The sequence below is a fragment of the Haplochromis burtoni genome, unplaced genomic scaffold (assembly GCF_018398535.1).
Source record: "Haplochromis burtoni strain Fernald_Lab_line unplaced genomic scaffold, NCSU_Asbu1 Contig_44, whole genome shotgun sequence".
Lineage (NCBI taxonomy): Eukaryota > Metazoa > Chordata > Actinopteri > Cichliformes > Cichlidae > Haplochromis > Haplochromis burtoni.
The window spans coordinates 1,337,478-1,351,374 of NW_024582405.1; the positions used below are offsets into that span (position 1 = coordinate 1,337,478).

General features: G+C 41.3%; 1 protein-coding gene across 1 annotated transcript in view; it reads left to right on the forward strand.

The window, feature by feature from the left end:
* Positions 1 to 8,841: 8,841 nt before the first annotated feature.
* usp6nl (USP6 N-terminal like) overlaps positions 8,842 to 13,897 on the forward strand; it is a 102,524-nt gene continuing 97,468 nt past the window's right edge. Inside the window, exon 1 of the mRNA XM_005921029.3 lies at positions 8,842 to 9,087. The gene's annotated coding sequence lies outside the window, so the exon portion shown is untranslated. The remainder of the gene's footprint in view (positions 9,088 to 13,897) is intronic.

Genomic DNA, 13,897 nt, shown 5'->3' on the forward strand with positions numbered 1-13,897 from the left:
TTCAGTTCATGTAATGGATACTGTGCTTACAAGGCCTCAAATATATATATATATATATATTAATCTAGAAGAGTTAAAAAAAAACATTATTTTACATGTTTAGCTCCGTTTATTTCTATTCACTGACCACTATGGAAACACAGAAGAGAAGGATGTGAAAATCCTGCTTTGTGTCATTTAAAAATGAAATACTCATCAGCTTTCACAAAGAAGATCAATTGAATTGGACTGTGTGCTTATTAACAACCGTTTTTAAGCTGTAATGTAATACAAAATGGCAAGAATAAATATACAAACAGTACAGGAACTTTATCAGTGCCAAACACTAACACCAAAATGAGGCAACTTTGAGAATACAAAGCACGATTTAAAAAGGTAATTACTGTGTTATTCTTGAGAGGGACCACATTTTAAGTAGGAAAGATATGCACATTTTACTAAATACTTGCAAATTCTGTAAATTAGCAGCAAATAATAATAATATGATCAAATGACTTTAGTTATTGTGCAGAACTTTAGGTTAAAAAAACAGCATGAAGAAAGAGCTCCTCTATCGGAGTATATTTACTGTAAGTACATCAGTTTTGTACTGAGCTGATTACATTATGATTTACATCTATCCAGCTTTTAAAGAACAAAACCGTTCGTTTCCCCACTTTTCAAGCTTCACTTTGAATCCGGCGTGCCACGGTGAAGAAAACAAAAAAGACACAACTGAGACTGAAACTCCAAATAAAGGCTCTCTTTGGTATGCAGGTAATTAAATTATAGTCTTGATCAAAGGAAGGCCTGGGAGAGCTTTTTATTTTTATTTTTTTCATATTCACCTCCTATTTCTTATGCATTCCTTTGAAGAACTGAAGTGAGTCATTCCCCTTTGTTAGACAAAATATTCACCGAATTGTTATGCTTATGCAACGCTTAAGCTTGTTGGCAGAACACGGAAGAACCGGAGCAATATGCGTGTAAAAAGCAGCTACTAAAAGGAGTTTGTACGTGTGGCTCCCGTCAGCAGAGTCAGCTGATGCAATGCTGCCATCTTGTGTTTTGAAAAAGGAAGGAAAGCCGTGATAAAAGGAAGTCCACAAAACCAGCAGTCACAGAGGCGATGCTCTGCTGATACCACACAAAAGAGCGCATCGCCTCAGTATCAGAGGATAATGCCTGTGTGTGTTTGGTTTAAATGGGAAGCTCTTTGATGAGATTAGCACAATATACCATGCCCTTCATTAGGCCACTTATTCCTCACTGATATTTGAGTGTCCCGGATCTCAAATCAGTGTTTGATCTCTGCCAAAGGCTGTGTTTGTGTATTAGTACTTATCTCCCACAGCACCCTTTAGGCCTTTGAAGTAACAGTAACGCTCCTGTGCACTTCAGTCACTACCTGTCAATACACACCATAGCTGAAAAGGTGGAGAACAATGATTAAAAATTCAGATTTATTGTTATTTTAAGATGACAGCAGCATATGCACAGAATAAGCCCTGTTTGATGAAACAAGTGTCTATCCCATAGCTGGAAATATGGAGCCAGCTTTTGAATGATTCTGCTTGTAATACTATTCATTAAGGGTGGTGTTACCCAGCTGGCATGAAACATAATGGTCTCTCTTATCAGTTCAAACCTTTAGTTATGTTATTTATATAGCAGTAGTTCACAGCAACAGTCATTTCAAGATGCTTTATATTTTCTGATTGACTGATCCTCTGTGAAGATCGCTTAGTGAAAGTGGGAAGAAAGAACTCACTTTTAACAGGAAACTGAACAGAAAGTGTCACTTTGTGTTTACATTATTGTCTAGAGTGACAAAGCTAACATAAAAGCAACCCTAATGTGAGTACTTATAGGAACATCATGTGCAGCCATGGGTGACCACGTCGCCCACTCAAAGACTGTATGTAAAAGATGGACATCAACTACCTTACCTGTTCTGGAATATGCATTTTAAAGTCTCAAAATTAGTATTTTGTCTTTCACTGTGTTTGTTTGTTTTTTTGGATCATATTTAAAGGAAAAGAGTCAGAGAGAATGTCACTTACCAAAACTGGATTGTGTTTTTAAAATGATTATTATTGTGTTTTATTTCTTTATGTATTTTACACAGGACAAAGTACATATCAAGCCATATTATGAGCCAGATAATTCCAGTAAAGATGCCCCAAAAAGCATCAATGGCACAAATAAAGTTCAAAATAAATCACAAATATGCCATATAGATTATATATGCCATAAAATGAATGACAGCTTAAGGATGCACCCTTTCCCACTTCCCCCGTACAGACACAGGCACCATGAGCCGAGTGTCTGCATTTGTAACCCTGCCTCGCTCATTCTAAGGTGAGATTTTTACTGCTATGATTTCAGAAGCATTTTTGCCTCTTTTATTAGATTAATTTGAACATCTCTGTTCTAATAAAGATCTCTCGAGGTCTATAGTAGTCTTCCACTAAATGGGAATAAAGCCTGTGGATTTCAGTAGACCTTCAGCTGGTTAACCTGTGTGGGTTAATTTACAGCAGCATCCTATGAATTAGTCGTCAGTAAACCTCAGTTTAAAGCCGGAAGAGTTATTTGGACACTAGTAACACTTTATCATCAGATTAGAAGAGATCTTTAATCTACAACAGCTTCCTTACTCACTGTCAATAATCAGTGATTGAGAGATTATTGGTGGAAAACTCTTAATTAATAGCCTAATAGTTGTAAAATGGTGTGTAATAAATGCTGACAATGACTAATGCGACACCAACAGAGTGCTAATATGCGTGTGATAAAGTATGCAATTAATGGTGATGGATCACTGTAGTTCTTAAAACTACTTAAACTAAAGGAACCTCACGTGCTCTCTCCCTCATCCACCACACAGCGAAGCAATGCAGAGCAACAATGAAGAGGCTGAAAGAGAATTATATGAAAACAAAAGACAACAACAAGAGGTGCTGTTTTCTTACCAGCTGCTGGCCTGCTACTTTATTACTTTAGAGTTCCTATCAGTGAGCAAACATTAAAAAAACTATTTGTAGAACACATTTCATTCCAGGTGGAAGCACAATATCCTGCACAATGCAGTCACAAGATACGTAATCTTTCGACTCAGACAACTGAGCAAGCGAATTCAAAAAACTCATTTAAAAGATAGATAGAGGAGGTTGGGCATGTCCTTCCCCGGCAGGTACATACGCCCAGGTGATCTCCAGCACGCCTGTATGGGCTGCTATTCCACCCGCTTCACCCATTTTCCCCATGTTTTGTGTAGGATGGACTTCCACGGCTGCCAAGAAATACAGACTTACTGTACAAATCCTCTTATGTTACACAACGTTAATACACACATGGCATGAAGTGACACACAATGGAAGAAAGGGATGAATGGGAATGAAACTCACATGTGGGCCACCATCCTTCACCCCAGGCCCATAAAGGATAACATTTTGTGCATGTAAACGTTCCTGAGGTGCTGGAACACTTGGAGAGGAGGCTCGATTAGACGAAATATCCTCAGCAACTCTTTGGGCATGTTTTTATAGCTTTTATGCTTTGAGCACATGTAACATGCCAACCTGTTTCCAGCACGTTTGATCCCTTAGCTTACTTTAAGTGGACTCCTGATGAAGAAGTGTTTTGTTGTGTTTGCGTTGGGCACTCGAAGGTGGAACTGATGTAGAATTCGCTGCAGACAGCCGTGACACAATCAGCGGCTTAATAGGCCGTGAAATCAACACTCGCGGCAGGGCCAAGCCCGAATCAAGTCCCCCGCGTTGCCCCTTTAACATGGTCATGTGACACGTTAGGATAGCAAATAGGCAGGCGGCACAGGTCTGCAGGACCATCAAACCTGGCTGTGACGCTGTTTCCTGTCACTGAGCCCGGAACAGACCGAGGCGTATCGATTGATCGGACCACACATCCATTTAAAATCGGCTGCTTGTTTGTGTGTTTTTCTGGTTTGCTCTCCACAGATTTCGGCTCTGATTCACCGGAAAGTGCATCCTTGACAAATGAAGGACATTTCCAATAAATGAGCACAACATGCAACAAATGAATAAATCAATGGGTAACTGGGATTGAATCTGACATTGTTGAGAAAAGTCAATACACATCCTAAGAACACCTAAGCATTAAATTAGAGGTGTTTGTTCTCTTTATTTGTGCACCTCTTAAGGACTTCTGGGTTGCTGTGAAGGCCTAACAGCTAATCTCTGAAAGATCCTTCACATCACTTTACTGAACTTTGCTGTCTGATAGCACTCATTTATAAAAGTATTCAGACCCTTGGCCTCAATGGAGCTACAAAATGTGGTCAGAAGAGTCTTGTTTCCTTTGATAATCATTGAGACACGTCTGGAATGCGATTGTGGTTCACCAAAGGCTAACAGAAGGGACTGCAAAGAGTTTAGAAAGACAGTATCTTCTAAAGCACCTTTGCATGTACATAGGTCCAATATCTTGTTTTTCTACATAAAAAGTTTAGCACAACAGTGCAGGGAAACAATTTTCTTTGTTTTGACTAAAGAAGTCATTAATATTCAGTTTAATCCTCTCAGAACTGGAGAAAGTATAAAGCAGAATTTACATACAATCGATTTAAAAGGAACGTACAGAAGGAGCTTGAGGAAATCTCAGTGTCTCACATTGCTGTTCAGAAGTTTTGGCCTCCTCTTCTTTACAATGTTGATTCAGTTAATTGACGTTTGTAAGAAATTATTTATGCATAGCTCTCTCGAGCTGCCACCTGGTCTGGTTGAGTTCTTTTCCTGACTCAGTCAGCTGTCTGATTAACTAACGATTTCCTTATATTCAGACAATATGCCACATCTGTTTATGTTAGTGAAAACTGCCTATGCTAACCTTTAATGGTCCATTTAACAACAACCTGACCTGGAACAGGTTAAAGAAGAGAGGCTGGCTACGAATGTTGACTTCTTGGTTCCTCTGTGGGAATTTTGATGACACGGTTGACCCTGTCCTGTTCTGTTTACCAAATGATGGCGGCGCGTTACATTTGAAGGCATCAGGTGTAGTCCCGGTCACCAGTCAGCGCTCTGCAGTCAATAATATGGTCTGCTAGTGGGGGTTAAGCAGCTCCTCTCTATAAACAGTATGCTCTCGAAAGTAAATAGTGCAGCCCCTGTACCCAGGCCTCATTATACACTCTGGGTGTGTGTTTAAGGCTCCTCCAGGGCCTCGGCGCCTGCTGTAACGCCAGTGAAACACAAAACAGCAGACAGATCCTGGCTGAACTAAGCTGGACGCTGCTGAGCGGGCTCAGAACGCCGCACCGTAGCTTTGTCTCAGAGAGGAAATCTGCAGGATGTGCACGGATTTAAAACTCTTAAAGATGTTTTAAAGACAATTCTGGTACTGAAAGCACCAGTTCCCCTTTCCTTTCCTTTCCTTTCCTTTCCTGTCCCCTCCCGGTGTAAAGCCACTTGTACTGAACTTTGTGAACAGAAATCTCCAATGAGCAACCCTCCGATGGCCCTTTCCTTTCTAGTGCATCAAAGTGACATATCCACCTGCTGTAGGAGGCACATGCTGGGTTTTTTAATCTCACAATCACTCCACATCTTTTCGTTCAGTCATTTTCTGTCCTATCTCAGTTACATTAACTGTGCACATTCAGAAAAAAGGCAAATTTAATACTTTCAAAAGCATTTTGATGAGAACCTGACACTAAAAGGACCATTATGATCATCCCTCATCTCTTTTTGTTTTCACCACAGTAGGTTGCACATTATCAGCAGCAAGTTTCTTTTTTCATACAAATAGGCCAGGAGCAGCTCTTTAAACATATGACAGCCCCCCCCCCCCCCCCCCCCCCCCCCCCCCCCCCAACTCATTTTCTATTTTGTCTTCCTCTTTTTTTCATGTCCAACATCGATGAAATATAATTTTTCAGACAAAAACAAGGAGATATAAAAAATATCCTTTGCATCCAAGTCCATCTGCAGGTTACGCTTTTAATAGCATCAAAAACACAATTTTACTCCTTTTTCCTTCCTGTGCCCCCAATTATTGGAGGCTGGAGGTACATTAAGGGACTTTTATTATCCTATATTCTCTTTTCCATAAAGTCCAGTTTGGTTAGCTTAGAAAATATATATTAAAAAAAATGTTATGATATTTTACATGATTTGGATCAGAAATCTTACAAATAACTGGTGTGATTATTAATTCACCTGCAAAGCAAAACTGGAGCCAAACTAGTCTAGAACGTGCGAGGTTTATGCCACTGGAGAGCAAATGTATCTAAAGAGGGCAACTGCTAATGCCTTATCATTATGTAATCTGTTATTTTATCAGCAAATGCCTGCGTTGTTGTTGTTGTGTAAACAGCGGCGGTAATGGATTCCTCAGTGAAGCGAGGGAAATGTTTCCACACCGCGTGAAGCGTGTGGACACTCAACACCCTCTTCATCAGAACAAGTCCTGTTTGTCGATGAAGCCGAGACGGGAATACAAATGAATCCGGTAGAAGCGGCAGCAGCAGATTAAAGTGTGTGATGGAAGAAGTTCATCCAAAATCCTCTAGGACAGGGGTTTCAAGATAAGGCCCGGGGGCTAGAATAGGCCCCGCAAAGACTCCAAACCGGCCCACTGGAAGGCTTTGGAATTTTCTATGGATTTCTTTCATACACTACAGTAAATCTGTATCATCTCAAGAAAACTGAGACTGTACAGTTGAAATTCCTCTTCTTTTTCTTATATTGCGATATCTCAGGGAGTAAGTGTGCAGTTAAACTTCTTCACACAGACAGAAAGGGGAGTTTCACTGGTCCGGCCCACTTCAAAGACAGACTAGACCAGATGTTTTTGTTTCCTCCACATGCAGTTATAAATGGAACCACGTGAATATTAAACACCTTTTACTTGGACTAACTTGAATGTAAAAGCACCACATTTAAATTTAATCTCAGCGTGACAATGCACGCCTGTGATTAACATACTATCACTGATTAATATCAACGTACTGTATGAAACCTCTGCCAAGGCTTATGGGGTGACACCATCCCCTTCAAAATATAATCCACCCTCCCTGGAGCCCTAAAACAAATACCACTAAACTAGACTAAAATGCAAAAATGGATTAGAATTTGATCGGACCAGTGGTGGATGTAACAGAGAGGAGTCTTAATCTACTTTTTCTTACACATGTACATTATTGTCTATATTTTACATGCAAATACTGCATTTTGTACTCCTTACCATTTGTTTTAGAGCTTCAGTTACTTCCTTTTTGGTGGATTTTAAAACTGAAATCCAAGAATATGTGATGCTGTATCAGATAACGATACCCAGCGCAGCATCAGTGATTAAACTAATCTCCAGCTGCATCATTAGAAGGTTATACAGATGGCTGTCCCTCCCTGACCGTGGTTCTACTTGAGGATCTTCCTGTTAAAAGGGATTTTTTTTACTTCCCACTGTCACCAAATGCTTGCTCACAAGAGGTTTGTCCACTATTGTAGGGTCTTTACCTTACAGCATAAAGCACCTTAAGGCCACTGTAGTTCTGTTGTTCTGCACAATGAGTACTTTCTTCAATACTTGGGACAGATACGACTATACAGACAAAAGTATTTTGACACACCTTGTTATTGATCTTGTCCTGAGCTTTGATCTCAGCTTAAATGTTTAGAGAGATGTTCACGCTTCAGCTTCTTCAGCTTACATTTCCATGTTCCAGCATGACTGCGGATCAGCACACATAGTGAAGCCCATAAAAGAATGGCTTGATGAATTTGACTGGCCCACACAGAGCCCTGACCTCAACCCCATCAAACACCTTTGGGATGAACAAGTACGGAGACTGTAAGCGTCCAACACCAGTGTCTGACTTTACAAATGCTCTTCTGGATAAAAGGGCAAGCTCCAAAATCTTGTAGAAAGCCTTCAGGATGATATAAATGTGGTTCAGTACTTTTGTCACAGCTAAGGTGAGGGAGATGAGGTTTGTTTTTGAATGCAGAAAGCCATATTTATTCACGTTAGAAAACTTTCTGGAATATCTATGGCAGATACAGAAAACAGTCTAGGAATAAACATAAACAGGGTCATTAAAGAACAGAAAGTAGTCACAAATGACTGGAAGTGGCCAATTTAGTTGCTAAAATAGCCAAGGATTAAGTGGGATTGTGCCTTTTATTTAAATAAACCTTTGCTTCGCCACCTTGCAAAATAGTTCGTTCAATACAAAACTGTTGTTCTCACGTCACGCTTCACAATACCAACATACAATAGATACCTGCTAACTACACATGTATACATCACTCCCACGGCACTCCTGGTACACAGAACAAATCTCTGAGTGTGTTTTACTGCGTATAGCAACCATTTGTAAGCAGTACAAATGAATTTTGCTTTTCCTTTTTTCTGTATACATTTTTTAATTAATTAATTTTTTAAACATATCTCAGATTAACTTTTCTTTTTTTTTCATTCTTTCTTTTTTATCAATAAAATTAAATAAAAAATAAAAACACTGTCAAAAAGCCTACAGTATTTCTTTATTATTCATATTGTTATTGCTTTTAATTGGATCTTTTTCTATCTCTTGATGCAAATTTTGAACTGTCTTTGGTGGGATGTGGACTACCATATAGGAAACGCGTGGTTGATTTATTTTTTTTTTTTACCTAGTCAGTAACAAACATTAAAATAAACAAAGTAAAAAAACTGATATGGAAGTTGCAAGCGGCCCTGTGATTGATTATTTGATCGATTATTGTGATTAAAACATGTATGACATTCTGATTGGGACTCTGATCAGAGCCCACAGTTTTCCTGGGATTTTCCTGGACACCGTAGGAAGCAGGAACGACCCTGAGCCCTGTGGCTCATGTTGTGTGAGGGCAGTCCTGCAGACTGGGCTCGGCCCCAGCTGCAGCTGCAGCATCCAGCCGGTGAGATCAGATCAGCCCGGCGGGCGGCGCATTGCTGCTACCTGGCTGGGATCCTGCACGGCTTCCCACACACGGAGTTTGAGAAGTGCCCTGGACTTCCTGGTACGGGACCATGGACGCTTTCTGCTCCACTTTGCCCTGAGGTTTGTGACCGAGGAGGAGCTGTCGCGCTGAGAGCAAGGTGAGCCTTTGAGGAGTTAGTTTTGCGCCGGTGCGGCGGGAATTAATTTTGCAGCGGTTGGGAAGTTGTCGAGCAGCTCCTGAAAGGCATCTGTCAGTGGACACAGTAGCGATACCGCGGGGCTGAATGACGGCAGCCCGCAAACGGTGGCGTTTGGGAGTGAAGTGGAGCATTGCGCCGGGGCTTTTCTGGACTTCTCCCGGCGCCTGTGTGGGATAATTCGAGTCGTTCTGCGTTTAGAGGGAATGGTTCATTGTGTTTTATTGTGGTAAACTTTGTACTTATTTGTATTCACTGAGGCCTACCTAGCCAAACCCCTCCGGTGTTGAGCTAGCAGAGTAGCAGAAGGCAACTTCCGGTCTCCTCCTACAAAATAAAGCTACCGCTGAAAGGGGTGGTTATGCGAGTAAAAGTAGCTGTCGTTGATTATGATTTATTTACATTTACTATATATAGTCATAGAACAACTGTTATCGTTTTGAAGATCTTTCCTGCTTCACATGAGCTGACACGTAAAAAAAGCGTGGAAAAAAAGCTTAAAAATCACCATTAGTTTTGGATATGAGCCCCCCAAATTCCTTTTAACCGCCATGCTTTGAGCTGTACAGTAATTATTTATAATTTCAGTATTTTCGTGGGGTTTTCAGCACATTGTTTTTTATTCGTATGTTAAAATCGCTTTAGTTCCGGTTGGAGTTCAGCTGATTGTTGCTACATTACCTCCCGCAACGGAATCAATAGAGACTAAGAACCATTCACTGCTTCTAATTGGCTGTCCACGCGTGCTCTCAGGCTTCTAATTGGCCGTGACGGTCTGTCATTCATTTTGATGACCCCACCCTCCCCTGCGCTCACCGTCAAAGCTGTAAAATCGTTCACTGAATGTGCTTTCCACTGTGTGAGATATCATGGTTTTCATGGGAGAGGAAAGGATAGAAGGGGCCAGTTATGTTGAAGTGAGGTTCGTCAGTTCAGCTAGAAATACGCAAAAGATCGGAAGTAAAGCGAATGTGTTTTCAAATTAAAAGCGAGAGACTTGCCAGTACAAAGGTTAAAAGAGCGTATATTCACACCTAGGGATGCACTGATCACTCTTTGTTATTGAAAGCATTATTTATACTGAAAACCAACTAAATAAGCACTGTGGAAATCATGTGTAACGTCGCAATACAGTTGTACTTCTGTATCTTCTGATTCTGGTGTCTTATCTTAAAAAAAGTTTATTAGGAAATTTCTCAAGGTATTTTTCATTCACTGACAGTTACGTAAACTACATGCAGCGCTACTTTCGCATTACCGAAAGAAAAGAAAACTGTTTTACTTTGAAAACAATAGGAGGAAATGATACCTCTGAATGTTGCACACTTGACAGTGGTGTGCTTTTCTATCCCTCCTGTCCCGCTTCAGGATAATGCGGCTTAACTCGGTTGGGAGCTTTGCAATTTCAAAACACAAGGCATTTGTAGTGGTGTGCACAAGTGAGGCTGTGCCGTGCACGGTGTTTACATCGAAAACCTTGGAGGTGTTGTCCAGCTGCATCGCTTGACACAAAGCCCCAAGACTGAAAAAAGAAACCGAGGCATAAATCAACTAAAGATTTCTTCCTCGTTATCACAGTTGTCATCTTCACCTTAAACCTGTGATTAAGCTTGTTTGTCCCCTGCAGAGCTGCATTTCCAGTGCTCAGCGTCTGGCTGCCTTTGAGATGAGCAGCATGTCAGGATGTGTCAGGGTCAGACTATGCGCTTTATCAGCTTTTATTTTGAGCCATTGTCGCCACTGCCCTGCTGCTTCTGAGTTGCTTTTCTGGGATCGGTTCTTTCCCAGCTCTGTCAATCAGAGATAGATGTCAGAAAACTAGAAGCAGCATTCCTGGGCATGGCAACTCACACTTTCTACTTCTTCTAGGCTCCTACCATAATGCTTATAAAGTAACAGTAAGCACACTGTACAGTTTCACAAACTTTTAATTTGTCTTGATGTGGTCTGTTTGCTGCACCTCACCTAACAACACTTTTTCATTCTGTTAGCACTTACATGTTTAGGAGATGTTTAATGACCCTCTAAATTGGCTTTTAGTACGAGAAGTCCAGCTATGTGTTTCAGTCTGCATGGGCACAAAAATCAAGCTTGGTTTACTTACTTTTTGTGGATGGGCACACCTTTCCCATTGCCATGGTTTCTTCAGCAGCTGTTCTAATAGATCATCATGTAGATATACAGCATATAGATCACCATTTCCATCTAAGAGTTAGACCAAAGAGAAGGAAACTCTGGTCTTGCTTTTTTTGCCATTGGATGACTGCACAGTGTTTTTGTCTGTTGCTATCATGGTGCTTGATTATAGAGAGTCAATCTCAGTGAGACCTAAAATTTCAGTGAGGACATGAGGCCTCTGATGAGGACTATTTCATAGTGAGTAATCCAAGTCACGCTGCAACATATTAAGGACTAACCCTGTGCTGTGGATGGATTATATCAGACCTCCTTTTGGCTGAAGTTGGGTCTGTTTTCAGTGTTTTCTTCCTGCCGTATGATGAATTTATCTTTGTCCATCTGGGACCCTTAACATAAACTTTACTGAGAATAATTTATATCTTTCTTGTACTAGTCTATTAGCCAGGCAGCAAATCGCAACAAGCCAACTAGCCCAGCATCACTTTTTCTTCTTCTTTGCATGTTCCCATTAGTGCTCACCACAGCTGATCATCTGCATCCATCTCACCTAATCCCTACTATCCCTAGCATCCTTCACTACATCCACCCCTCTCTGAAGTCTTCTTCTTTAGCATCCGTTGTCAGATATATCCACTACCCCTCCTCTGCACATGTCCAAACCATCTCAGCCTTGCCTCTCTAAATTTGTCTCCAAACCGCTCGACCTGAGCTGTTCATCCTCATTACTTCCTGTGAAAACCTTAGCATCTTCATCTCGGCCTCCTGTCTTTTTGTCAGCGCCACAGTCTTATCTCCACCCACTCCACCCTGCCTTCACTCTCTTCTTCACCTCTCTTGTGCGCCCAACTTAACTAAAGCCTTCCACATGTTTTCCATCAGAGCAGATTGGAATTTATTCAAGAATACTTCAGACAGGGGTTCATCCCACAGAACCTTGTGAATCATCTGTTTCGTGGATGATATGCTGGGAGAACAGTCACACTGATCATTTTATTGGAGCTGATTGATGGTGTCTCAGCGTTTGTTTGCTTTTTGGAACCGAGGGAGCGTTCGGACTAGGAAAAAGCAAATTACATCATGCTTAACAACCGGATTGACTCGTTGCAGCGTTCCCCAAACCTGGACACCTGTTACAGAGTCCTCTTTAAACATTAGTCTATACACAGCTGAGCGGTAGGATCAAATAAACTCCCACAGCTCTCAGAGCGCACTGCGCTTATATTGGTGAACCACACAGAAGCGAGAGGAGTCTCAGAAAGAGTCTAACTTGCTCGTCATTCTGCCACGAGGGTGTGAGGTCAGAAGCTGCCAGAAAAAAACTAGAACATAAAATAATTTGACCCAAACTGATGCCATACATCATCCGCTTTGGGCCGTAATCTGGTTGGTATTTTGATGCTTTTATTTCCTATTAGTTTTCACCTTTTTAAGGTATCAGTTTGGTAATATTGAGTTTTATTGAGCTTCATACCATTCTGCTTATTTAAACATTTTGTTATATGTCTATTGTGTTAAGGAATTTCCCAACTCTGGGAGAATAAAAGTATGTCTTATCTTGTAGCCCGAGCTGGGCAGTGTTATGTGAAGACTTCCCCTCAGAAAACAGATTTTGTGACGCAAAGTAGAGGAATTTTAAGCAAGGAGGTGTTTTTTTTTAGCTTGAGATACTGGTAACAAGGACTACAAAAGCCTGCAGCTAATTTAACATCACACACGACATGTCGCAGCCTCTGCAGTGACCACATAGAGATGAAATGGATAAGAATAAACAGTCAAATTCCACAGAATGTGAGCATAGTTTGTCAAGCTAGACGGGGTTGATCTTTAAAGTCTTTAGCTGTAAATCCTAACCCGCCAGCTCACCGACCCTCATAAAACTTTCAGAGCAACCTGAACTCTGAGGGAAGCATCACCTGCCCAGCTGATAAGGTTTCAGTTTCTAGCTCGCAGACTCTTCAGCAGGATAGAAGTTCATTGCTGCACCAGACGCAAGGTCTGATTAATCTTAACGCTGCCCTGTTGCCTGTAAGCCATTGTCAACACTTGACCTTTTACACAAAACCTCACGCTGGTTTTCTACAGAGCTGCTGCACTGTGTGGCATTTTAGAGACCTTCTGCATACGAGGTACCCTTCTAATCTTAGTTGTCTGTATTTTCCCCTCATTTCTTTCACAATCAGACAACAAAAAGAGCACCAAAACATGTTTTTACTCTCGTTACAGAGTTCTAACTGCTACTGTGTCTACAGCTGCTTTGAAGGGAACCTCTTATGCCCTTTTCCAGCTCCACTTTGTTCTTGTACTCTACTAGAGGAATTTTGCATGATTGCAAAACTACTGGGTGACTGTGGCTCAGGAGGTGCAGCAAGTCGTTTAATAATGGGAGGGTTGGTGGTCTATGCATGTTGAAGTGTCTTGGGTCTACCTCCGGGCCTTCTTCTGGTAGGACATGCCTGAAATGCCTTGCCAAGAAGGTGTCCAGGAAGTATGCTAACCAGATCCCCGAACCACCTTAGCTGTGGAGGAGCAGTGGCTCTACTCCGAGTCCCTCTTGAATGTCCCAACTCCTAACCCTGTATCTAAGGGACAGCCCAGCCACCCTTTAAAGCACAGGTGTCGAACTCTAGGCCTC